This window comes from Bombus impatiens, unplaced genomic scaffold, assembly GCF_000188095.3.
Source record: "Bombus impatiens unplaced genomic scaffold, BIMP_2.2 scf_0058, whole genome shotgun sequence".
In the NCBI taxonomy this organism is placed as follows: Eukaryota; Metazoa; Arthropoda; class Insecta; order Hymenoptera; family Apidae; genus Bombus; species Bombus impatiens.
Window position 1 is genome coordinate 456,820 of NT_176477.1, and position 26,929 is coordinate 483,748.

At 33.9% G+C, this 26,929-nt stretch overlaps 1 protein-coding gene and 2 long non-coding RNA genes across 3 annotated transcripts in view; 1 reads left to right on the forward strand and 2 right to left on the reverse strand.

Annotated features, from left to right (window-relative positions):
• LOC100740571 (HIRA-interacting protein 3) overlaps positions 1-26,929 on the reverse strand; it is an 87,658-nt gene that overhangs the window by 48,496 nt on the left and 12,233 nt on the right. The gene's annotated exons all lie outside the window — the stretch shown is intronic.
• LOC117152532 lies at positions 4,603-8,723 on the forward strand. The gene is made up of 4 exons (XR_004462920.1): positions 4,603-5,282; positions 5,337-5,509; positions 8,128-8,357; positions 8,516-8,723. It is a non-coding gene; the product is annotated as an uncharacterized LOC117152532 (long non-coding RNA).
• LOC117152533 lies at positions 8,274-9,083 on the reverse strand. The gene is made up of 3 exons (XR_004462921.1): positions 8,994-9,083; positions 8,717-8,884; positions 8,274-8,383 (listed from the first exon to the last, which is right to left on the reverse strand). It is a non-coding gene; the product is annotated as an uncharacterized LOC117152533 (long non-coding RNA).

Consider the following 26,929-nt stretch of genomic DNA (forward strand, 5'->3'; position numbering starts at 1 on the left):
ATCCAGATTAATTAGGAATTTGAGTATTATAATTTTTCCTAAGAAATGTATCGTCACTTTGTGGTTTATTTATTTAGCAATTAATATTGGAAAAATGTAATGATTATTTATTTTGTAAAGAGTTAGTTTGACTTGCCCAGAAACGCTCGATTTAAAAAGCAAATCTGCGATTTACGAACATATATTTCTTCTGATATTTGTGAAAATTGAAGTTTTAAAGTAGAGGTATGCAAATTCGAGTTACATCAGGTGCAAAGTTATACAGATTGGTTGGAACACGGGTCTCCGTGTTCAGTGAAATTCTTAAACGCAGCAAATTTCTCGAAATGCGTAAATACGTTCTGGAGATAACTGATTAAGGCGAAACGAAACGGCAAAGACCTGTTTGTTTCAACTAAGGTATAATATAATACCTATTAAAAGTTTATGGCCATGTAATTGGAATATACAGAAAAACTGTTGAGAAAACTGGGATTTTCTTTTACTTTTTATTGATCGCGTTTAACCATTTCAAATTATATGCAATAGAAAATAGGGAACTTTTGAAAAGCAAAAAGTAGAAATGAGAAATGATATATGATATAAAGTATTATTTAATATTTTATGATACAAAAAACATTTTTGTATGCTTAAATTTATTTAGACGTAGCTACAATTTTCCAATTTACGTTAACCCAAGCAGCGAAACACTCTATCCGTAAACATCAAGAATCGAATAATATCAAACAATAAACAAAAAGGATTAAGCACGAGCCATGCTGGAAACCAGCGAACAAGCGTGTAGCTTTTTACCAACATTCTACCTTTTGCCAGGGCGAAAGTTCATCCTCGTGTATTTAAACGCGTTTTAATTTTTCAAGCGTTTCCCTCCTTGTATACCGGGCGGTGAGAAATTTCCCGATGTAGTCGGCGTGTAGCATTTTCTTTTCATTTTTCTTCGCCTCTGCACAATACTTTGTGACTATAATGAACGGAAAAGAAAGAAAAGACGTCATCGCGACAGTCTTTATAATTCATTCTGACGCTCGTTAATCTAGCTAGCTGGTAGCTGTTAGGATGTTGCGCGCGGTGCTATAAGCGTAGGCCATCATACCATAACCACTTTCGTTTCAACAAAGCTGCCTAACGAAATATTCTCGCTTGGTCGGCGAGATTTTCAACATCGATGATCCGGAATTCAGCGTGCAATGTGTAAAAGTAAAAATACGCGTACCACGTACGAGAGAAATGTAGCGTAACTTTTAACGGTACCTTTAGCGATCAATCGTCGCTCTTTTAAAAAGTATTTATAAGACTACCAATGATCTCATTTTCCTGTCATACCTCGTCGATCGTTAGCGATCGAATCAACATCGATATGTATGTATACGTTTCAAATCGAAATCAACTACGATATTGGAGTTATTATTTAGCAGCAGCCGCAGCTGACAAGTCAATTCCAGATAGGAAACGGGAAGAAATGGGTAAAAATAGAGAATCGTTAATTTTATGTTCGCGCTCGTAGCAAGCAAAACTTTGTGCAACAAAAAAGATGTGGCATTCTTTTTCGTTACGTTTTCGCTAATCAAACGTATGTATGTATTATATGTATATATTGCATGTATGCATAGGTAATATTGATGAGTTTATATAGAGTCGTACTAGGTTGATCGCGAAAGTAGTTTACGATCAAAAGGTAACATGGTGAAAACCATAGGAATAAAAATATGTTTGTTTCAGTAATGAATGTTATGTAAGTTATGTGTTTGTCGGATTTCTTTTCTTTCCTCCATAACGGAATGCAGTGACGTAGCGTTACGCATGAATCTTTGGAAGTTAAAACGACAGTGATTTTATTGCATTTTCAGATTTTACTGCCAATCGTAAACACTTGCAACCACATTCTCAATACAGAAACGACTTCGATAAAGTTCATAGCGCGGCTGACATGGAAAACTGACTAAATAAATTCTCAAATACATAAAATTTTCATCGAGTTACGATCATGTCAGTGATACTAACAAGTAGCTTTAAAAAATTCTTTAAAATACTACTAGACAACATTTCTCGGTTATCTTCCCTAAGATAAGTAGCAATGCATAGCTCAAAAATTGTCAACGTCGTATAATTTATTTCAATCGTTATTGCGCGAAACGTCTCGTTTAAGAGACGAAACATCTCCATAAAGAAATAGCAAATATTCGTTTTTAGGAAATAATTCGTTGTAAAAGGAATGTAGGTGTGAAACTATATACAAACAATATTTAACATGATTTTAAAACAGTATTAACGATCACGGCATTAAAAGTACTTACGAAATACTCTTAGTACTTACGAAACGTTCATGACAATGCGAAATCTAAACATCTACCTAGTTATGCTATAAATTTTCGTGTAAGAGAACCAATTCCGCAGTACCGTTTACTAAACGGTTTAATGATACTTTTTGTATATGTAATTATTGTAATATCATAACTAGACTTTTATGCAAATGCAGATTTTTATGCAAATATATATTTTTATGAAAAATTGATAATAAAATAGGGCCTAGACATAAATTTATCTTACTTGCAGATGTTAAGCAACGAAATATTCGCTTTGCATATTTTCCATATTTTTTAGAAGCACATGCGAGCATGATACGCAATATTATTAAGTAATTTCAATAAAATCAGTAAAATGAATATTTTACTTTGTTTTATAATACTTCTTTTTCGTTTTCTTTTGCCGTTAACCATTTTAAAGATATGTCTGCGTAAAATATCCTGTATTTCTACACAGGCTCTTATATCATACTTTAAATTACAAAAAGATCCGCAGTCCAGTTACAATAACTTTAAACTAACTATAAGCTATATCGCAACCACGTTCAATAATGTTAAACTAATTACCATTATAATAATTTGATAAAAAGAAGCAAAAGTTTTTTTAATAGAAAAGAAATGAAAACTTTTAATAGAAACGTTTAATAGAAGCGGATCGCATTAACAGAAACTGCGCGGCTATTTCATGTTTCGTTCTTAATTGCGTCACGTAATCATTCACGAAGAAAGGTTTATATCTCATTAACCGATCCTAAGTGTTAGTGCTGATATTTTAAGAAATTCAACTATATTACGCATGAAATCCTATGAATTATAAATTTATGGTAAATTTTGTATTCGGTGATGGCAATATATCAACCGGGCTGACAAACGCATCACATTATGCCATATGAAGATAGTAAAATAAAATATTTGGAACGCCATTAGACATGGATATTTACTATATTATTACTATACTAAACTATATTTATGCAAATTCGTATCTTTATAAACAGATGTAAAATAACGAAATCTACAGAGATTTTTTTGGATTTTCAAATTTCTCATAAATATATAAAACGACTTATAAAACAGTTTCATTAAAATTGACTCCCTTCATTGGCATATTTTTATCACTTTTGAAAGAGGTGTCCGAATATAAAAATCTATAATGAAAGATTGTCGCGTGTGTTTCAATAAATGAAAAATTTACAGCTATGAAATATAATTTTATCGTTTCCGTGATGGTATCAGGATCTACGTTATCATATGAACGTATCAGTGGGTTCGTAAAAGTCCGACAGTTCGACATATGGTACAAGAAAGATGATAAAGGATATATTGGTTATTGGGCATTTTATGATGTGCATCTTGCTTTATTAAAATCGTAAAAATTTTCTTTAAAAGGATCCGAATGAAAATGTAATTGCGCTCCGTTAAGGCGTATGTGCACACGTTAAATTCGGTAAAAGAGTAAATATATGTATATATTATAAATATATAATAAATATAGATAGCAATTCTATCGGGTATATCATGAGAAATATTTTGGTTCGATTGTATTTCTCGCTGTCTAAATATAGAAAAACGCTATAAAATAAGAAGTTGGAAAGAATTCATTAAAAATGCAAAAAGTCTCAACAAAGCTACTTTAATGAGAAATAATCAATAATAGCGACATATTCTCAATAACGTAGCACACGTTCATAAATCTAGGACGCTGTCTTTATCGGTATAAATACACCCTTTGAACATAATTCGGTGAACTGTGTAACCGTTCGCGTTTTCTTACCTGGAATTTCCAGATGAGACTAACTTATAATTAACATATATAACCGTAACAGATACAACCTAGAAGTAATATTACTCAGAATGCTTAATATATTGTGACAAATTTTTCAATAAAGAAACATCCAAGAATTTGAAACGTACCAAAGATATTAGAACGAAATATATCGCGTTCAAAATTCAATCGAGGAAGTATTTTGTAATATGTCTGAGGAATCAATTAACGAGGTGAAACTAATTAACAGTTTAGAAAATGAAGAGATATTCGAATAAAAGAGAGTCTCTACATATGTAGTAGTGTTAAACTTTCCAAGCATTCTGCCCAGCTCGCAAATTTCTGTGCTCGATCGCTTTGAGATTGAGTTAAGCAGTCTGTACGTCCATCTGATAAAACGGTAGCGAGAATAAATAAAACAAATCAACGATATTTCCGCTGGCTCGGATCGTAATCACTATTGATATACGAGCTTTGCACACGACGAACAACTGCGCATCTAACGTCGCCAGACACGAATCGCGCAACTGCGTTCTATATATTCTTTTAGAAATTTTCGCTGCTTCATACGGCACGCATTGCGCAACCATTTCGTAACGTGTCAACAGTTTTCTGTCAGTCTATGAATGGATAGGCGGAAATTGTGGATTTGTTCCGACGAGTTCGTAGGTTTCGAAGCATGTATCCGACACATGGATAAAACAAAATTTAAAGATCGATCTTCGTCATTTTCATCATTTTCGTAACCTGAAACTGATAAGATTTACTAGGTTACCATGACACAAAGTTAACGAACGCTCGAAGCATAACATTCCAACCGAGTGTCGTCGATATTCCCCAGAGTAATTTTCTGCAAGGACAAAAGTGGTGTGCTATGCCGGGGAACATCTTCGTCATTTCCGGGACGGTTATACAAAGCCACGTGTATCGATCAGGTCAGGTCTCTCCTATCTTTTACCGGGACTAGTATTGGGGGTATGGAAAACACGCCTAGCTGTATGTGTACGCAGTCGAGGATCGAAAATCGATCCAACCTGTCCGCTCTTAATGAAACACGACGTATCAAACGTCTTACGCGGACTTGGAATTATCGCTATCAGCTTCGCGATCCGATGGAAAAATACGATAAAATGTGACACGGACATTGCAGAGGAATTATTATACGGTAGAATTTTTAATTGAAAAAAGCAAGGAAAGGAAAAGCCAAATCGAAAGAAGTTAATTTTTATACTACTATTAGCTAATGTTAAATAAAATTGTTATCTTTCCAGAATGATATCGGGCAGTTTGAATAATACTACCAACAATCGTAAAATATATATAAATTTATCTTGTAACCATCCTAGACGAATTCCATTGAAAGAGAGAAGCGAGAGTAACAGCAAAGACTAAAGGCGAACAAAATGAAAGGAGAAAAATAAGTGATCTCGTTGGACCTACTATAGTAAGTTAATAAACTAATCACCTAGCGAGTTCAATTAGATCAGAGATTATCTCAGTGTTCATCGTTGCGATTCCGCGAAATCCAATTTAATGTAAATGCATTCAACACGAAATCCAATTAGAAGATGCACCACACCAAACCGACAAAAAGTATTTTCAAATTTGCAATATCTAACAAGATCCATTTTAAATGTATATATAATCCATTGAACTACAAAAGAAAACACTCATCTTATCAAAAATATTGACCGTCGACAACAATTCGCCTAGTAAATTTTTCTGATTTTGAAAATCATTTGCCATTGAAATAATGCAACTTATTGTTAGTATAATCACCTATTTTATAAAACAACATAGTTCTAGGTATATTTGCTTGTTGTTATTATTCTATATTCTACATATTATGCCTATTATCTTAGACGTTGCCTTCATTGTCCAGGAAGAAACGAAACATTGTGTTACCTTTGAGATGGTCGTATTTGTATGTGATAATTGTCGCTCCTTTTTAACTGTTTTACTGCTGAATATACAGGGTGGTTGGTAACTGGAGGTACAAGCGGAAAGGGGGTGATTCTTCGCGAAAAAAGAAGTCGAAGATATAGAATAAAAATTTTTCGTTTGAGGCTTTGTTCTCGAGAAAATCAACTTTGAATTTTCGCTTGGTACGCGCGCACTTTATTACGTCTCGTTATAACGGATCTCACTGTAGATCGTTGTCTCGATCGAAAAATTAAAAAAAAAATTTTATTCTATATTTTCGACTTCTTTTTTCGACTTCTTTTTTCGCGTAGAATCACCCCCTTTCCGTTTGTGCCATCAGTTACCAACCACCCTGTATATTCCAAGACAAGACGATCAGGGCTAAATAAATACCGTGGGCACGTATTTCACAAAATATATTACGTATTACGGTTTCAGCAGTGAAAGTTTAATGTCTTCGAACATGAATACAAGATAAATACGCTGTGTGAATCAATTTTATTATATTAATAACAAAGTACAATATCAAACTACAATCTGTCAAACTATCTTATTTTTCAAACTATCTGATTAACTATTTACATTAAAACTATCGTTCAATTTTCTTTTTCTACTGAACCTCCAAAATACATCTATAAATTCAACTATCTAATAATAAATGTAGTCATTTTTGAACACGAAAGAAATTTCTATGCTACAATAATATGAAAACTAAATATAAATGCACGCTAAAAATGCGAAAACAATCCCCTCTCCACATTAACAAAGTCTAAGAAGATCAATCAAGCTAGCTGATTTAGCAAAATTCAAGATCCATCTGCTCCAATCGATTAACCCCAATTTTCGTACCTAAATCCACATCTAAAGTCAATCGTTCGGTCGACGATTAACAAGCAAACGTAATCTATCATGCTATCTCGTTTTTGACCGAAAGACATCGAAATACGGAAAACAGCCGCAGGTCGAAGCCAAATCACACAAGTATACTTTTACGAACTTTCCTAATTATTTTTTCGCGCTCAAGTCACCCCTATAATCGTGCTCCTGTTTCACTAAGTACATAAAATGTCGTACACCATACTCGTTCTCCGCATTACACACGGACTGGTACGTTTCATGGCCTGGCGAACACGTAAACGCACAGAAATCCTGGCAAATTTCGCGTCAGCTCGTCGAAACGAGATTCGGTCGGCTGGATTCCTCGCGACGATAAAATCTACGCGGTCGAACACACGCGGTGGAGATAATTATTCCTTGCTTGTAGAGATGATTACGTTTCTATTCATCGAGTGTTGCTTTTTTCGAACGGTTCTGGTTGTTAAATACATTGATTTGCAAAGCGATGTATGCATCAAGCGGCAAGTTTCGAAGGAAACATTACCGGTAATAATTTCATGTCAAACACAGATATTTTGGTCGGTGTTATTCGCTATAAGCGTGCTCGTGTCACCGCGAGCCACGGTTATAACTCACGCGATGTTTCCTTAAAGCTGACGACGACGCGAAATAAAATTCTGACGTTCGTACTGCTTGACACCACGACGAACAATATAGGTCAATTGGAAATTGTCGTTTTTCAAGTATCAGTATTGGTGTGTTCCATTGTTTCTCCATACTCTTAATTTGCACATCACCTCTTCCACTAATCAAAAATTTCCATCTGTCATTAAATTAGCCTTCATTCCTCGAAATTCCATCGGAAAATCAGCTCTATGAGGCTAATCCAACAACGAGAAAATCTGTATCCTGACATAATTCAAGATTGATAACCAATCATAATGTCTGAGCGTAAATAATATCACCCAGCAACAGTTAGATATATTTTAAATCAAATCCTTCGTCATTCGACCAACTATGCCATTCCCGTTTTAGAGACCTGCCACTTATCAACTAATAAGTAACAAGTGTCACATAAGCCTACTCGTCAAATCGACGATGCATGGTTCCATATTTTCCCAATATCTCGCTTTGTACTACCATAATTTACAATGGTGATCATTTTTAATTGAAAAAGTTCGCGTGCAATATACATACGTAGATTATATTCATCCACATGGTACAATTCGAATATCTAACGAACTAATACGACAATCTCGCTTCGATTCCACTGAGTCAAAAAGCTCTAAATTCGAATTGTAGAGATGGAGCTCTATAGTGAGGTGGAGTGAGAGAATCGAAAGACAGAATCTGTTCGAAACGCGAAGCTGTACAACGCATTTCCAGATGTGACTAGAAGTATCGTTTTCCTCCACAACACGAGCCACGAAGATTGCTCTACATTTCACCTTCCGTGGTATCGTTTCTCTTTATGTTACACGTAGGGGTTTAGGACATTTCTTCTGCGCCGAGCCGGCGTAGATGCGGTGAACGTGAGTTTGCTCTCGATAAATATTTACTGAAAACATTTGTTCGTTACGTATCAGAATGTCGTATAAGGACTAAAAACGAAGATTGTAAGACTGATAGATGGTTGAAAAGAATTAGATGCAACGAGAAAAACGTTTGATAAGCGGAAATGTGCTTTCAGAAAGAGATATAATGGTAACTGGAACTTTTTGTCTCGACGGAAGTTATATTACAGGGGAAGATCTTTGCTGCATCGAATCTCGTGACGTTTTTAACGAGATTGTTTGCAAAAAGATAGAAAGGTATCGGTGATACATCGTTAAAATTTTTGTAAAGTGTGTTTGTAGTAGAACTATTTTATGAATTCTTCGTAATTACATACCTTGAAATAATTACAACTGTATTAAAAATTGAAATGTTGTGTTCTTTCTCATGAGGAATTCATTATTTACGGACAATAGCGTGATAGTAAGTTGTCATTAAGGAAATACGAGGTAGTAAATTTCATTAGGTACAGGTCGATCGTCAGATCCTATGACACCACTCCACTCTAAAAAGCGAAAACAAGGTCAGCCAAGATCTCATATTTTTAGTCCGGAAGTATGACTTTTATCCGTGTTAGCGCAGCAAACTACATATTACTTGAAAGCGACTTGCACCTTTTTAAAATAACCGCTTATATAGAGTTAAAAAAAATCTTATACAAGGCCTAACCAAATAACGCGTAAAAGTCAGCACGACGTAATTCCTTGTGAAAAAATACGGAAAAAATATAGAATAAAGTTTTTTCATTCTTGGATTAGTTTTCGAGAATACCCAGTTTAAAAATTTATCAACTATACTTGCACGTGGCTAATGGCGGACTGAGCAGATTAAATAATAGGCAAGAAGTTAATTGTACGTGTGAAAATAAGTGGAAAATGTAAAATAACATTTTTCTGTTTAAGACTCCAAGAAAATAGAGTTTGAACACGTTTAATTAAGAATTGGCTTAGCACACGCGTATGATAAATTTTCAAATCTATTTTTCTCGGAAACAAAATATTTTTTGTGAAAATATTTTATTCTACATCTTCGACTTGCTTTCACACGTAGAATCACCTCTTGTCGATTACTTAGTTCTGTCCAGTCCAGAATTAATTACATTCAAGTATATTTGATAAATTTTTAAACTTGATTTTTTCAGAAACTATGTCAAAAATGAAAAAATTTGGTTCTATATCTTTTCCTTATTTCTACACAAGGAATCACGTCATATCCGCTTTTACATGTTATTCGATTAGACTGTATATTTACTTTTCACTCGCAATATCGTCTTATCGTTATACACAGTTTTATATCCTTGCTTTTTTCTAAATAACACTTTTACCTATTTTATCGTATGTTTGATAGTAAAATATAAATTATACGAAAAAATAAAATATATCCGATCTCGTCGAATACAAGGTAGAAATAAAATAAAATTTATCGCGATGAACAGAAACGAGTATTTGACATGCGGTTTAACGAATGTTCCATCATCGACCACACAAAACACTCGGATCACTTTACGACGGGAACCTAAATAGAGATTTTATCGGAATTTTTGTTAAAAGGTGTACAGGGATAGCCGCGTTTACTCCACAAAGTCGAACTCTTCCACTATTCTACTTTGTTTATTAACCCCTATACGGAAGGACCAACAACTTACACCGGCATTTGTGTCTGTTTTTCCCCTGGAATCCGAGTTTCGCCCCTTCCCCTTGAACTCGGTTTGTTCCCTTGTCTCGTTTGTCCTCAATTCCGCCCTTCCACCGAAGACAAAATCGCGGGAGCGGGAACGGAATTGCGCGCAAAATTGCTTCTGATTGCATTAATTCTCGGCTGTGATCGCAGCAATCGACCATTTGCTTATTGAATTAAACGCGATCATTATCGATTCTTTTCTCCGCAACTGTAAACGCGCGTTTCTCAATAGTCCATAGGGCTCAATGGAAAAAAGGAATGAAGATCTTCGTTCGAAGCGAAGGAAGAAGAGAGTTTCGTTTTCAAATGTCGATTTGGAGGAAATGCGGATTCGAGAAACGTGTTTGGAGATATTTTCTTACAAAGGATGTTTTAAAAGCTTTTTAGTGGAAAGAATGTTTTATTCATATTTTATGCTTCTATTTATAGATGGTAACTATGATCGATTTTTGGTGACATTTTTCATCAAATATACAGTATAGCATGTTGTTCGGGAAATTTCTTACGATTAAATTTTTATTTTACAGTGATAAATGAATATAAAGTTGCGTAATTTTTAATTTAAAAAATGTAATAAAAATCCGAATTAAAAATTCTGGACAATAATCTGAATTAAAAGATACGAGAGAAACGGTTGTTTCTACGTCTCGAAAAAATATATGTCGAATAAAAGTAAGTTAGAAAAGCAACGTAAAAAGTATTACAAGGTTATAGGAAATTTATTACTCAAATATTGCATTTTATGTTAAAAACGATTCTTTTTTAAAAGGTATTATGATTTCGAGATAGGAGTCTGTAAAATTCGTATTTTCGTTCTTTAAAAAAATATAATACCTTGCTCAATGATAGTACGAATATCCTTTAAATTTTTCTCCTGATTTCGCCAAATTTTATAGAGAAGAATACCCCCACTAGTAACTTCACAAAACTTTTCAAGCGAGTGAAATTGTGTTCTTCGCTCAGAGCTAAAGCTAAAAAAAAAAATGGCTTATAATTTCTGCAACCTTTTTAGAAGATTTCTTCTCGCTACTACACTTTATTTTCATAGCAAAAGAGCTATTCCATTATTCCCAATATCATTTGTCATGAAATAAATTAATCGATCCCATTCTATTAAAATTAAAAAATATTCTAATGATATCAAATTTTGTGTGAAAGAAAAAAACGCTTCAAATAAAACTCTTAAATAAAAGAGCGAAGAACTGCCCAAAAATGTTTAAAATCCTTTCTAATAAACAAATTTCCTTTCTACGAACCATACCAATAATATCTGAAATCTGTTTTAGAAACAAGTATTCCCCTTTCATTTTCACATAATTTTCGAAAGAACGGTTCACTGCGTAGAAAGTAAGCCCGCCTCGCGTGTCACGATGTCGTAACTATTTTCTCCTTTGGAGAAAGAAACGTATGCGTAGCGTACGGGATTCGTGAGAAAAAGGCGTTCGCTGGCCGCCCTCCTGTAAAGATTTAAACTCGTTGTACAGTGTGCAGGACTCACCTGACGGGAAAACGCGACCACCCTCACCTTCGCGAACGTGAGTTACCTGATTCAACGTACAACTGGCGTATTCGAGGTGCCGGCGATTCCTTTTATAACAGCGGGACTTGACGGCCCTGCGCGGAACGCCACGCAGTCTCTGTGAGCCGACTACAGGAACGTGTCTGCGTGGATGCAGCCCCGCATATTTACACCAAAAAAAAAAATGATTAAACACATGGTAAGATCACTTTTGTTTAAATATCACGTGTTCTCTGAGATACATTACTTTATCGTTAGTCTATCGTTTTTAACAGATCCTATCAACTTGTATTCCATGTGTAATAAATAAATAAAATATAATAAGTAATAAATAAAACCGTGTATCTTAACTGTATTTCAGACCAGTTAGTTTTAAAGGGATTTTTATATTACTCTGTGTAGAACCTTTTTTATTCCTGTTCACATTTCTTATTTACTTTACGTTTGCAAGATTACGAGGTAGTTTGAAATATCATTTCAAAAATGTTCTTTTTTACAGTTTAAGGGGTGGAAAAATATTGTGTTTGTATGATATGGAAAGGTGTCCAAATAACACGAACAATAGAAAATATTTTTTAAAGATAATTATTCTTGACAAAGAAAATCGAACCTCATTGATACTATTCGAATAATTGAAAATGTAATTATTTTACAACAGTATGTGACAGACACTGCATTATAAGTCAAAATAATATTAAATTGCTTGAAACCAGATCTTACAAGTTCTATGTGATCTACTTTTTATGGAGGCAGTACCTAATCACACCTATCCTGCAACATTCGCAGTTCATGGAAGTGCACAAGGAAATTGCACGTCGAATTAAAAGCTCGCAAAAGAAAATTGCAAATAAACTTTCTGCAGTGATTAACCGAATACTAAAATAATTCTTCATGTAACAAAAAAAACATATTTTAATAGTTATCTCTCGTAAAATAATTGTGATAAATGATACGAGTAACCAAATCATTAATCTGAGAAAATCTTATTTTAATACTATTGCAAATATATAAAAGAATTTCGTATTCTACAAATGGCAGACAATGCTATATTTCACACAAGTTCTAAGTTATAAAATAAACATAACTCTTAAATGAATAAGAGAACTTACTTTTCCTGGGATTAACATTTAACGAAACCAATGGGCTTTAAAACTAGATTTTTTAGGACTAGATCATAAACAATAGCAAATGATAACATGACTTGGTTAAATTAATCATCGATCAAATTCAGAATCCATAGAACCTTCTAACTAGAAATATCACGTAGCTTACAACTTATACAGCCGAAAGCTATTAGCCGAAATGTTGCTGGCGACGATGTGGTCGCGTTTAGTTCCTATATGCCCACTACATGGAATTTCAGGTAGTCGACTTGCAAGAGAAATCGATTAATCATTATACGTCCATGCGAGCTGTTTTAATGAAATGCTGAATTTGCAACGATTTATACTCGTAGAAGCCTTTGGAAGATATTGAATAATTGTTGAGAGCAGAGTTTGAAAAGAAAAATGGTTGAAAAAAGAATGTTAAATGTATTGAAATATTTACATTTCTATTAATTCATTTGTTATTAAATCTTACTTTTTCTCTACTCTATATATAATAAATTTACATGAATATTCCTGTGAGTCTCTTAATAAATTTATTACATTTTTTCAACAAGTTTTCTTAGAATCTTGATGAATTCGAACTCGTGAAATTTGTATCGACGAGTAATACGAGTAATGCGAATAATAACGAGTACCAAGAAAACATGCTAACTGGTTTGTCAAAATGATGGAATAAAATATAAATAAATATAAACGAGAGGATCGGTATCCATAAGAACCAAAAATTATTCGAAATATAGGTCAATAGGTCGATCCACTTGATACAAAAGTTGGTCTTATCAGGTTCCCTCTTAGGAAGAATAAAAAAAGGAGCTATTAAAGGCAACTTTAAAAATTGAGTCACGTAACTGAATAAATTTGTTGAAATTAAATTCTACGAGTCGGCTGGATTTCCGTCAAGAAGAACAGACAAACGAGCCCAGAGAGTCCAATTAAAGATGGAATAGCAGCGGATACGTGTTCGAGGACCAACAAGAATCTCGTCGATAAAGTGTATAATTATTTTAAGCTGCGATTTTTCCAGCACTAGCTGTTTTCCGAAAGCTCTATACAAGTCGACAGATTTTTGTCGCCACCTGTCCAAAATTCGCGAACGCTCTATAAAATTATCGCATGTGTGGCGAACTTGTAGCTGCAGCCGATAAAACAGAGAAGAGGGGTGAGCTTTTGATAATGGCACGTGGCACAGAGCTTGCACGACCTTACCAACAAGCAGCACTCATCGGTTCTCGTATTTCACAAAGCCAAGTCTCAGAAACATACCGTTTGCGCTTTTATATTAGACCAGTGACAATATCACGTACCTATTCTACTTGTGAGGTTATTTTTACGTATCGAGTAAGTAGATTTGTGATTGACCCGTTTTGTGATATTCACATTTGTGGTTATCCGATACGGAGTTGAAAAAGTGTCAATTCTTTTTGTGTTTCATATTCTATCCTTTTCACTATTTTTTAATCGACACGGTGTTCGTACATTGGTTATCTGTTAGTGATATCAAGATCGGTATTTTTGCTTTTTAGTGGGCGCAAAAGAAGCAGAAGATCGATTTGCTCATCCTTTAGCTTTGAATACTTTTGTGGTGTGTGTATTGCGTGAACTGAATACTTCGAATGATACAGCGTTCGTTTAACCACGTATCTTTGATTTTTGTATATATTTAATTTACATATGCTATTTAAATATTTTTATTAATTTACTAATCGTAACAATGGTAAATATTATAGCAAATATAATAACAAAGATCTATGCTCCTCTTACTCAAGATAGAAAAAATCAAGAATGGCAATTGTCGTAGGAGTATTACGTGTAGCTCTTCAACAATGAAGTATTTTCCTTGTTAAAATTCTTAATAAACAACACGAAAAAATTGTTTCAAAAATTTAATAAACGTCTCAGTAATATGCATCTTTTTTTAATTCCATGACGTTTAGCGAGACTTAACCTTCGCATTCCTCTCGCGAAATGAAATTTTCTTAATTGCCTCACTTATCCGACTTTTGTTATTTTCTCTTGGTATGTGCGTGCATGCGTGTGTGTATGTGTGTGTGAAAGTTGGAGTTAGAGAGGGAGAGGAAGAGGGAGAGAAAGAGAGAGATATTTTACTTCACTGATACCCACCAATCACAATGAAACAGTTTCAAACTGCTCACGAAAGTTAGACAGAAATTTGTAAAGTCCGGCCACGCATGAGTTCTACTACTTATCAGTAGCCATCCCTATAATTTTGTCGCAACTTAAAAAATTTCCCACAAGTTCATTACCGTGATATTATACAAATCCATGGTATGGTCTTAGTAGTAAATATAGCTAAAAATAATGAAATGTTTATTTGATGTTTCAATTAAACAGCAAAATATAAATAATGTAATATTCGCCATTTCTCTTCATACCCCTCTTTTTATAAATATAAACAACGAAATAACCTAATAAAGAACATGTCAAACGTTTATTTTTCTAACTGCAACAGATTTGGTCGTTATATAAAACTGATAGATGATTAATCGTGCGTCATCTTTTAATTTACAATATCATTTCTATGTATGTATATATCAATTCTAACTGGATTTAATCATACCCGGAAATATCACTTCGCAATTACGTCAACTTACCACTACTGGAAGATGGAACTAGTCAGTCAGTCATAAAATTTATCATTTAAAAACCATTTGTAATATCTAAATCAAATATCATTTCATCATTTTATTTCATTATTTCGCTTTTAAAAGAAAGCTCCTCTTAAATGCTTCTAATAAAGAAGAAATAATAATAAATACTTTTTGAATGTAAAATAATCGCAGCCGACGCATTCGTTTTGAAGACCTATCGTGCGGTTGCTTCGAGCCTAACCTAGGAATAAATGCAATTAGGAAGCGTTGATGCATGCTTCAAAAGGAAGGTAATGAACAAATATTAAAACAAACTGTCTCGAATGGGTCCGTTTATGAATATGTAAGCGAGGAAAAAATGCTGATTTTCATACAGGCCTCGGTATTTTCATTTGAATGCTAAGGAAATTTAATGCCTTGGTAGAGTTAAAAGAACGTGCAACGTTTCTCTCCATATTCGTTACGCATGCACGAACGATTAACTTTACCACAAAATCGTGAAAAAATTATACAGTTCGTTTAAAAATAATCTGTATGCCTCAATATTTATATTACAAATCTTACGACACAACTGCCGTTTCAATTCCTAATCTACCCTAACTACCACGGTCTATTACGATAAAGCCTTTGTACGAAACTATTAGTTTAAAAAAATTTATCGATATTTTTGTAAAACTTTGTTACGATTGTCTGGCTTTTATCTATAATTATCTCGAATTCTAGATCTTCAGCCCCCCGATTAGATTAATCTCATAAAATGATTTATGCTATTTTCCTGGTTGCAGAAATTGTCGCAGAAGAATTAAGTCGATCGAATAGGGATTCGATCCATCTCCAGTCCATCTCCTCGAAACCAATCCAGTTCTAGACAGATTAATTACATCGGATAATAAATGAGGGTTGCGCAAAAATATCAGCAAAAAGAATATTTCTCATTACTGGGGAAAGTCAGCGAAACTTGCGTTTAAAGAAAATGTTAAGTTGCGTCACGGGAGGAAGAAGCTCGGTACATTATGTATGTTAAAAAAAAACAGAACTCATTGAAACTGAAAAAGATTGTTACCATTTAGACGAATGAAGTATTGTCGTTAAAGAGAAGGAGCGCGCACTTATTAACAAAAGAAAAATGGTCTTTCATCTCTAAGTACTATAAAGCTCGTCTACATTTGATTCAAGGAAAGAAATACCATGAAGAAAGAATTGCATGACTCGAGCTGACAACTAATTAGTCATCCATCACATTCTCGCGACTTCATTATACACTATTATTCGTTCTTATCGCGAGAACAAATTTTCTTGGAGTAATGAAAAAACTTGATGGTTATGAAGAAGTCGAAGACTTATAGTCTCGAAATATTTTAAACTAATCAATGTGAATTTTTATAGCAAGAAAATAGCATAAACCGACCATTATATTCTACTAACTATACTTTAAAACTAGCGATCTTGTCTCACTAATTATTCACGACTATATATATACATAGACATATATATGTTTGTCTATTTCGACAACACGAGAGATAGATGAGAAAAGGGACTTCTAAGATGATCTTACAATATAATACAAGTTGAGAAGGTACAAGATCATGAAACGTAAATGAAGAAAGAAATATACATATATCGAAATATCATTTCATAATATAAATTGCCTGGAAAAACAATTGTATACGAAATATGAGCCCTCCTAATGGTTGTTAAGGGTCCACAGTATTAGTTCCATGGAAATCTGTTTAGTAATTCACGAACATACGTAAGCGTCTGCATAAGAGATTGATGACAAGGTGTATTCGAGGAAAGAGGTCACTAGATATAAATCGTATGACTGAAAATGAGAAATTATGAATTGACCTATAAAAAACGACCATAGATATTCAGAGAACAGAAAACGTCACGGCACCGTGATACAACAATTTCAATGCTCAATATGTTCGATGCTAATCGGATATTCGTTATCTATGATATATTATATATTGACTTTACAGTATGTACTTTGCACACTGCATACTACATATGAATTAATACTAAAACTTTTGTGTTTAAATTTCGTGATTTTTAGTTTATCTCTCATATCCATATCGATATTAGTCGACAATCCGTGTATTTTATTCTAGTGAATCCATGTAAACTTCACTGAAATTTAACGAAGCAACGTCTCCATCTTAGAAATAATTGATAGTTCAGTTGTTCGAGCAAGAAACTGCAAGAAACAAAGGTAAATCTAATTAGGACGTTGCTGCGATGCGTGAATAAATAGATCGACAATGGAGGCGAACGTAAAAATAAAGCTGTTCAAAACGTAGGCAGAAACAAAAGTCGAAGGTTCAATTATAAACAGTTTGCATTCTTTTTTCAAACAGAGCGATCGTTTCCTATAAATTATTTCCTATAAAATATTAATTTTCTACAGATGAGTTCAATTCGGAGATTTGATCGTAGTCGTTGAAGCGATGCGTTTTCACTCCAGGAAGCGTAAGTTCCTACTTCCGTCATCGTTATCGAGACATGACAAACGCGTGTAGAGATCATCGGAGTATACATATATTATATATATAGACCACGATATAACGAGGTCATAAAATTAGTTGATAATCAAAGCAACGTATTTCGGATATCGAAACACAGGAATTATAAACATGAGCACATAAAGACTAAAAGTTTCAGTTTTGAATTCTGTGGCTGTACGAAGATTATATGTAGAATCTATCGTACTTCATCAAAGATAAAATAATGAACGATGATAAATTCTTCTTTTCTACGGAAAGATAATCGCCAAACAATGTATCGCGACGCGCCTTTACATTGTTCAAATTGTTATTTATGAATTAATTATATTGCGATTAATCGCATTTGCAAACAATATTCAATTTGTCGAGAATAAGTGGTGCGTAACGAAATGCATCTTTTAAACGAGTTTATCGATATTCTCGGCAATCTCTAGTTTGTGATGCGCGTCAAACAGTCACATCATTTGTTTGATGATCAATATCAATACCACCGGATACTGGATTGAATTTCATGAACCTTTCATACAATAAAATATTAGTCGCGTTTTTTTTCTGTATTAACGAATATTGATTGAAAGCGTTCGTAGATATTACGTATTTGCTTTTTACCTATCTATTCTGCTATAATAATTTTCAAAATAAAACATCACACGGAGATACACAAAGCGCAAAGCAAAGATTCTTTATCGCTAAACACATACGTAGCTGATTATCATGTATCAAGCTCATAAACGATATCTACGAATTAAATAATATCGAATTCCAATGAACCCGTCCTTATCTGGCTACTTCTCTTTGAAATGAGAGATAATCGCGACTTCTTCATATAACTAGGTATTCAGTGTTCGAGGTTGACGAGCTTGTCGAGGTGCCAAGTGTCGGATGGCTAACGACTTCTTTGAGAAGCTTAAAGCGAAAAGTCAAAGGTTAAAGAACGTTCACCCCAGTGTCCACAAGAAAAGAAATGTTATTCTAGAGTGCTGATGCTGGCAAATCAATAGACAGACCGACACGAGAAAAAGACGTTAATATTCGAAGTGGCACAACAGCTTATGTACTCAGATAAACACATATAACCGACGAATAATTATTAAAGGTGTTATAATTTCATTATTCATGCCTTCTTATAAAGTTTATTCGCACAACCGTGAGAATAACGAAATTCAGTTCAACAGCATGGAATACAAAAACTAAACGTGTAATCCAATATTTCTAATTATTATAACACTCCTGTAAATACTTGTTTAATGATAAATTAACAAAGTGGTGATGTAGTGTAATTAAGACGATACAATTAAAAACTCTGTTTACATCTTTTACAATATCAGGGCTTTAAAATAATTTTCTAATTACTTTGCGCACAAATATTTCTAGAAAAGTAAATATATTCATGTTTAAAATTCGTGGATATGCAAGATATATAAACTAAGAGTTTCGATTTAGAGTAATATGCAATATACATATAAATTTAATCTTTCACATCAACATTTTACGATTCGCGGCTAATCTGAGTTCACTTCAGAGAATATCAATAATTCTAACCATATCCCCCATTGAATTCGACATGTTCGGCCTACCTATAAATTGATCACATCAAATCCTCAAATGATCGATATATAACCTCATATACATGTTACATCTCATTTTCGAATATTCGCTAGATATCAAAAATAATACCAATAACAATAACTAACAACTAACAGTCTACTAATTAACTACCACGTTTCTTAAGAATTCGCGACATCAATGCAACGAAATAGTATCAGGGACAATTACAACTCTACTCAAACTCAAACTCAAACTCTACTACAACTCAATTTAATTTTGGTCAAGCAATAAAAACCACTCAAATATTTAACGATCGTGTACTCGGACAAATAAGTTAAACAATTAACAGATAATTTAAAATTGAATTTTTTAGAGACTTATAGAAAAAGTACAATATGAAAATCAAAATTTCGGTATTTTCCATTTCCATTAAGCTTCATTTGAAAACGGAGATGGAGATTGTAATTAAGTCATTTATAATCCGCTTTAGTATTTCATTTTTATAGATCTTGAATTAACTATATCAACACCTTTTTTAATTACAGGTCGCATTTAGAAAAGTATAAGATGTTGTTAAAGAAAAACGCAAACAATCAAGTGCAAGCGAATAACCCTTCCCCTATTAAAATATTCAACTAAAATTACTGTATCCCCTATGATCCTATAATACCAATATAGGATTAAGTAAATGCCAAAACATATTCGAAATTGAGAGAAATGAAATATCAATTATATTCGATACTCTCAAATAACGGCATAGGATGAAGGACCAAGTTTTACTGAAAATTCGGAAGGAAAGCAACGAATCGATATAGTGATGCGGAAAGAATTTAAATTCATCGAATTCCTATCGATTTTGCTAAATTATGAAATTCCATTCTGAATTCGTAGAAATTAGGTTTCATCCAGTTACGTGCTTAAAGACGGGTGTGGTCGTCGGTGGAGCGTAGACCACGCGAGACAGTCGGGCACCCATGAACAAACTCCACAAGGCTGTCGTCCTATATTTCGAGTTATTGCCAGCTGTAATTGCAGCAGAATGAAATCGATGTTAGCCGACTTACCAGAAGAAAAGAAAAGAAATTTGGTCACATTTATTTGCGCGCAATCACGATTCATGCATCTATCTCTTCTTACCTGTTTTAACGATCTTCCCATGTAGTTCAGCCGAATTAAGCCTAAAATAGATGATTTCAGAAAGAAATTGATAGTATAAATGGTTTTGTGTGGTATGATTCGGGACGATATTTAGAATAAAATAAGCGATTGTGAAACAATTTTCCGCCGGTGCTTTATAAGCAAAATATCGATTAAATGAAAAAAAGCACTACCTTCTCTTATATCTCGCTTTATAAAACTTAAAAACTATTTATTGTACGTGAAAAGGTTTCTATGGAAAGTTGCAGCTAATGAAATTATCTGGAAAGTGAATAAAATTGAGAGATTATGAATTAGTAAGAAGTAGAACAAAATACACTTTTCTTAAGTAGTTTATACCGTACGTTAAAATTATCATTCAATATTGAGGCTCTGAGATAAGCAAGTTCTAGTCATTTTAAAATAGGTACCAAATTTCAAATCGATCCGTCTATTAGGTTTCGCACAATCAATTTGTCAACTTACAAAACGGGAAATTTAAAATTTACAATAAAAGTGTATGAGCTTATCTTACTTTATCCCTTGAGCTCGTACGCTATCTGGAAGATCTGGATTTTGATATGCAAGTGTGAAAATATCTTTTCATTCAAACGCTTGTGATGCTAAAACATGTTGATGGTTACTTTCGCTTAGTTGTAAAATGCTATTATTTTCCTACTTTACGTCCTACCGTTGTGGAACCTGTTTTTACCGATTTTTTTAATCATTCCACGTAATTTAAAAATAAAACATGTTTTCAGCAACAATAGAACTGATTGGCTCAAAGATAGATTTTTTTTCAAAAATTCGCGAACGCTGAACTATTAAACATTAAGAGATGAAACAGGCGTTGTTTCACAGTTTATTATTTGTATTATATGTTAATTTTTTTATATCAATTAAACACCCATAAGGGATAGAAATACGTTTACAAAGTTTGCGATTTTTTCCATCAATTACAGTTTTCGCACGTATGATTAAGAAACGGTGCGAGGGCTGCGCCGATGTCCTCTGACTGCCTGCTGTGAAAATGGAACAACTTTATCTCGTTTTACAAATAACTTCATTAGCTACAACATCCTACTGAAACTTTTGCATGTACGAAAAATAATTCTTAAGGTATAAAACGAAATGTAAAAAAATCTCGCTCTTTTTCGTTTACTCCATATTTTGTTTATGAAGCATCGGAGGAAGATTATTTCAAAGTCGCTTATTTTGTTCTAAATATCGTTCCGAATTATATCATGCAAAAACATTTCTACTATCAATTCGTTTTCAAAAATATATTAATCCAACTGGATTAATGGTGTGCCGTTTCGTGATATCGACTCTTCGCTAAACGGAACATTGTCATCGATCAAAGAGTAACAGCGAAATTATACCACTGTTTTGCTGTGTACGTAATCGGAACTGACAACGCTATCGAAACGTAATCCTCGCCCATTACGTATCCAATTGCGTATATACAGCTTCTGTACTAAATCTAAAGTTCCCACAAATAGTTCACGGAATCTGACGTGCGAATAGATTTTTTTATATACAATTTGCAGGAAGGAGTTTTATTTTATATTACAAAATCGAACGTCGTAACAGAGACTTTTATCTAACATCTAGGAAATATTAGGAGAAATACAGAAAAGAAATTTTCTCTAAAGAAAGCAGAAAAGATTTCTTCTTTATAATCTGGATAGAGATGTTTCCAAAAAAGAGCTCAAAAGGAATATCATCTTCTTTAAATGTCTAAAAAGAGATTTTTGTTCTGTGCATCATGTTCGTATTCCAATTACTATATTATCTATAATCTATATATATAATTCGTTATTATCTAAGGTAGTATTTTTCTTCCTCGGAGTATTTAGTAATAATTTCACGTTAACAATTCAACGTTCTATATTTTTGTATATATACGAAAGTTTTCAGTTGTTTCGCTCAGGAGTAACAAAAATTGTTACTAGCACTCGTTTTTGTATGTCGACACTGTTCATGTTTTTGCATACGCGTCAATTTTCACCCGCAGCCTCTGCCTTTAAGTCGTACCTAATAATTCCTTGGTTACATGCTATCTCTATTTTCTTTTTCCTATTTGTTTATTTATAATCGCATCAACTACGAGGTTACTAGTGACTACTTTGGATTGAATAATACGCATGTATCATCGTGGTATGTACTCTAATATAAGGTCTCTAGTAGTGCAAGGCACATGGATCTTTATTTTCGGCAGCGAAACTGTACTAGCCGAATGCTTTGTCTCAGTTTAGTGCATACTCGCAAAGTGAACAACAATGGTTTTTGGTACAGTTGGAGACACCTAGGAACTACAATTTTAAATTTTAGATAGGTTCCAAATCACCAGAGACCGTGCTGATATAAGTATAACACAAGTACGAACAAATCAAATTGTAGAGATACCGCAGCCACTATTTTGTTTCACGTAATAGAAAATATTTGTCGATACACTTCCGGTCCAAATTAGATATCTCTATATTGTCTTAATATGCTTGTTATTTTCCCAATCCGGCTTGGTTTTTCCCATATACGTTTGGCTACTGATAAATAATTTATAATTAATCATTTCATTATCTTCTTGCATCAATTTTATTAAACATTACATCCTGAAATTGTACGAATTTCACGAACTCTATTATATTCTCTCCTCAATGACTTCCCAATTTTATTGATTTGAACGATGCGTTTACTTCGATCAAAAGTTGCAATATATATTTCATTATTTATGAATTAACTTTTATTACGGAATATTTTTTCTAAAATCTCATTTTTCAGATACCCTATATACATGAATACAAAAATGGAAAAATGTCGCGTCAATCAACATACAGACGTCCTTTAGTTTAATCGCGAAATCTTCAACTTAATATAGTTTAAGATAATAGCGATAAGTATAATTTCTACGAAAAGTTCTGATATACACATGTGCGAAAATTTCGACGGGAAATATCATCTCAGACGAACGTTATATCCACACGAATGTCATCAACTATCCGTTACCATTAAAGCAACAATTTACAGTTTACAGGGTTCCCAGAAAAAGATGCGTCCACATAAAAATGATTTACATATTTTTCTCCAAGAATTTAACGCAAAATCCCATTAAGCTAATATTTACTCGAAATCGCAGGAAATTGTAATTTTGCATTTACGTAGCTGTATAACAAAATGATACACGTGTCGTGTTTAGGATGTCCGTAATTACATATTTGAAATTAATTTTTAGATATAGCTCCGATAGAGGAAATCGCTCTGACTCGAATATACCAAACTGTCGAATCAATTAACCGTTTACAAATCATTTTCCAGCAATCAAACACAGAATCGAACATAAATCGCTCGATAGGCCATCTAAAATGAGCGATATGATCGGCATAATTTATTCCGGAGTGCACGAGCAGCTCGTTGAATAATTTGACGAGAAAGCAATGTAAATAACGGAAAACATGTAAAAGAGAATCCGATACGTTAATTTCTTTCCAATAATTAAATACATAATACTTTTTCATATGTAAGATAAATAAAAAAATATTTCACATTGAAAAGTTTGGTTGTCCTTATTCAATCAGTGTTTAATTCCGAGCACGCAACAAATACGTAGCTGTATATCCGTTTGAGTCCCAGGGGTCATTGAAAAAAACAGGGTCGAAAAATCCCGAACAGCGCAATAGCGATTGTCTTAATCGATTACGAAGAGAATCAAGCGGTGCAATAGCGTTCGTCATATTTGTTATTTTATGAAATACATATATATTATTATATATGCGTACTATTAGTTTATAAATATTTCTAGTTTTGTTCAATAATAATTATTGAGAAGATAACAATGAAATACAAAATACCATCAGTCGTCCGTAGCGTTCAAATGTACTGGGACTTTTCCACATAAAATCGAAACAGCGCGATCGCGCTGCTTGGAACTCAAACAGATATATCGGATATGTATAGCGAAGAAAGAGAAACAATGACAGACAAAAATTAGTATATGAGGTATAAAATATCGATGATTCGGTGTTATCCATACCGTGGATTCCCTCGAAGAACATCAACTACCCCTGTGTTTCCTCCTACTGCCTAATTACATTTTCGTAATAACGAGCTCGCTCGAGACAACGATCTTTTCTCTCGATCTCACGTACGAATTGTCGATGGAAATGTGGCGTGTCTATTAAGGTAACTTATTGCGGCCAGTAACGATCGTATAAATAATTCATTTGGTTCGCGCACGAACGTGTTTTTCAAACACCTAACGCGAACCTAACGGGAGTTACCGGCGCTTTCTTCCCAATGACAAGAAGGGAAAGACGTAGAAGAACGGCTTTGTAACAAGCTTGGGCAAGGTAATCCAAGTACCTTCACTTGCACTGTCATATGATCGAAATTTCCGGCTCGTCTGGTTAGTCACGCAATAGCCAACGACTATTCTCGCGGTTATTTCAACCGACCAAAACTGGAATGGAGATCGGGCTTGAAATTCAGTGGAAATATCGCGAATTGTTTTGCCCCGAATACCGAACACGTGATGCGTGTCAAGGTTTACTCGTCCATCCAAGGAGCGTGCCCGGATGCCACTCAGAATGTTATGTTTTGCTGCTATTTTAGCCTTTCGATTGCGATTGGTGGGAGAACGCATGTTCGGAAACTTTCAACCAATTTAAGAGACGTGGTTTTATGTTCCGTCAAGGTTGTGACTGTTCCATTGGACCGAAGTTTTGTGAACTGAAATCGTTGACTAGATATGTCGTTCTATTATTTGGTCATTTTGTAACTGTTTTGACGTTATTCCGTTGTGTGGTCGTTTTAGAATTACCGTAATATTATTTCGTTCCTATCACTTTTTATCGCGTTAGTTCTTCGTTTGGTAATTGTTTCGAAGCGATCTATCGCGGTATTTCGTTAGTTTTATAGTTGTTTTGTTATATTTGCAATTTACATAGAGATATAAAGATAGAGTACGCGAGTCTCTACGTTACCGTACAAAGTGTAAGTGTGGATGCGATATGGGAATAGAAAGAGAACGCTGTATAGAGGTCTCTTTTGTCCATGTCTTATCTGACATGCACACTGACGCCGTTGATTGATCGGTGTTACACTTACATATTTACTGTACAAATGTGCGTGCGTTATTAGACAAGGACACTTTTTATTTCTCTTTTTATTCCTACATCGCTTTTTCTTCTCGCTCACGCACTCTATCTTTGTATCTCTATGACGATTTTACTGTTCCATTAGTTTAAATTTATTGATTTTCTTACTTATACAAAATCATCGCTTTAATCTTTTCGGTACAAGCGTCGACTATAATCGGCAGAGTGTATCGGCATATATCGACTAAAGTGTACAGTAACGCTATGCAATCGCTCTTGCTCACGGCCGTCAAGTGGCACTACGCGATGGACGAGCATCTTACCGAAGAGGTTAATTTTAGTCCTTCGCAGAACTTTCGCCGTATATTATCTATGAAACGTAATCCTCATTCCTTAATCCTCATCCTGGAAATTTCTTGTAATTTACCATGTGAAAACCATGTTACTACGATCATTGTGAGCGCCACTACAACACCTAATTGCCATAACGATCTCTTAGTAATTAGGATATAATTAGGTATTAAAAATGATATCTTTTATGAGTCAAAAAATTAAATTATAAAAGAATCCAGATAGAAAAGGAAAGAATACATATTTTCATGATAAAATGTTGTGTTTATGATACATGTTCTATTACAGATGTTCATTTTCTTCTATAATTGAAAAACGACGTTATTTATTTTGTGAATGTTCCACCATTTAACGACTTTATTCGCGGCAATTACAAGTCTGTCAGATTGACTCGTCGAAAGGGAAATATTATTATCGCCTTAAAGAGATTGACTATTTTAAAGACCGTTACCGACTCTAGGAAGGAGCCGACGGAATTAAACGCGATGTAATTAAAGAATGAAACCCACCAGAAAGAACGATAAGAGGAATTTGAAACAAAGTGTTCCTCCACTTCTGACACACTCAGCCACTATCTCACAGCCTGCAGTCTTTCTCATTCAGGATATGAATTTTTCTTTCGCAACTTTTAAACTCTTGAAATTAAATTTAAATTACATAATAAATATCTTTATATCGCAAAAGAGAGAAGGCAATAAAATAACTGAATCAATATATTTAAATATGAAAATCATTTACAGAACATTGTAGTAAAATTTATCCGAAAATAATTTCAAAATTTTTAATGGCAGACCTCTATCTGGTTTATCAAATTTCACGATAAAAACAGGAACCTTCAGGCTCTTAGATACTTCAATCACATTATTGGATGCCACAAAATAACATTAAATTTGTGAATACGTAAATCTCTCTCTCTCTCTCTCTCTCTCTCCCTCCCTCCCCTCTCCCCCTCTCTCTTCCTTCCTCTCCCCCTCTCTCCCCCCCCCTCTCCGCTCTCCTC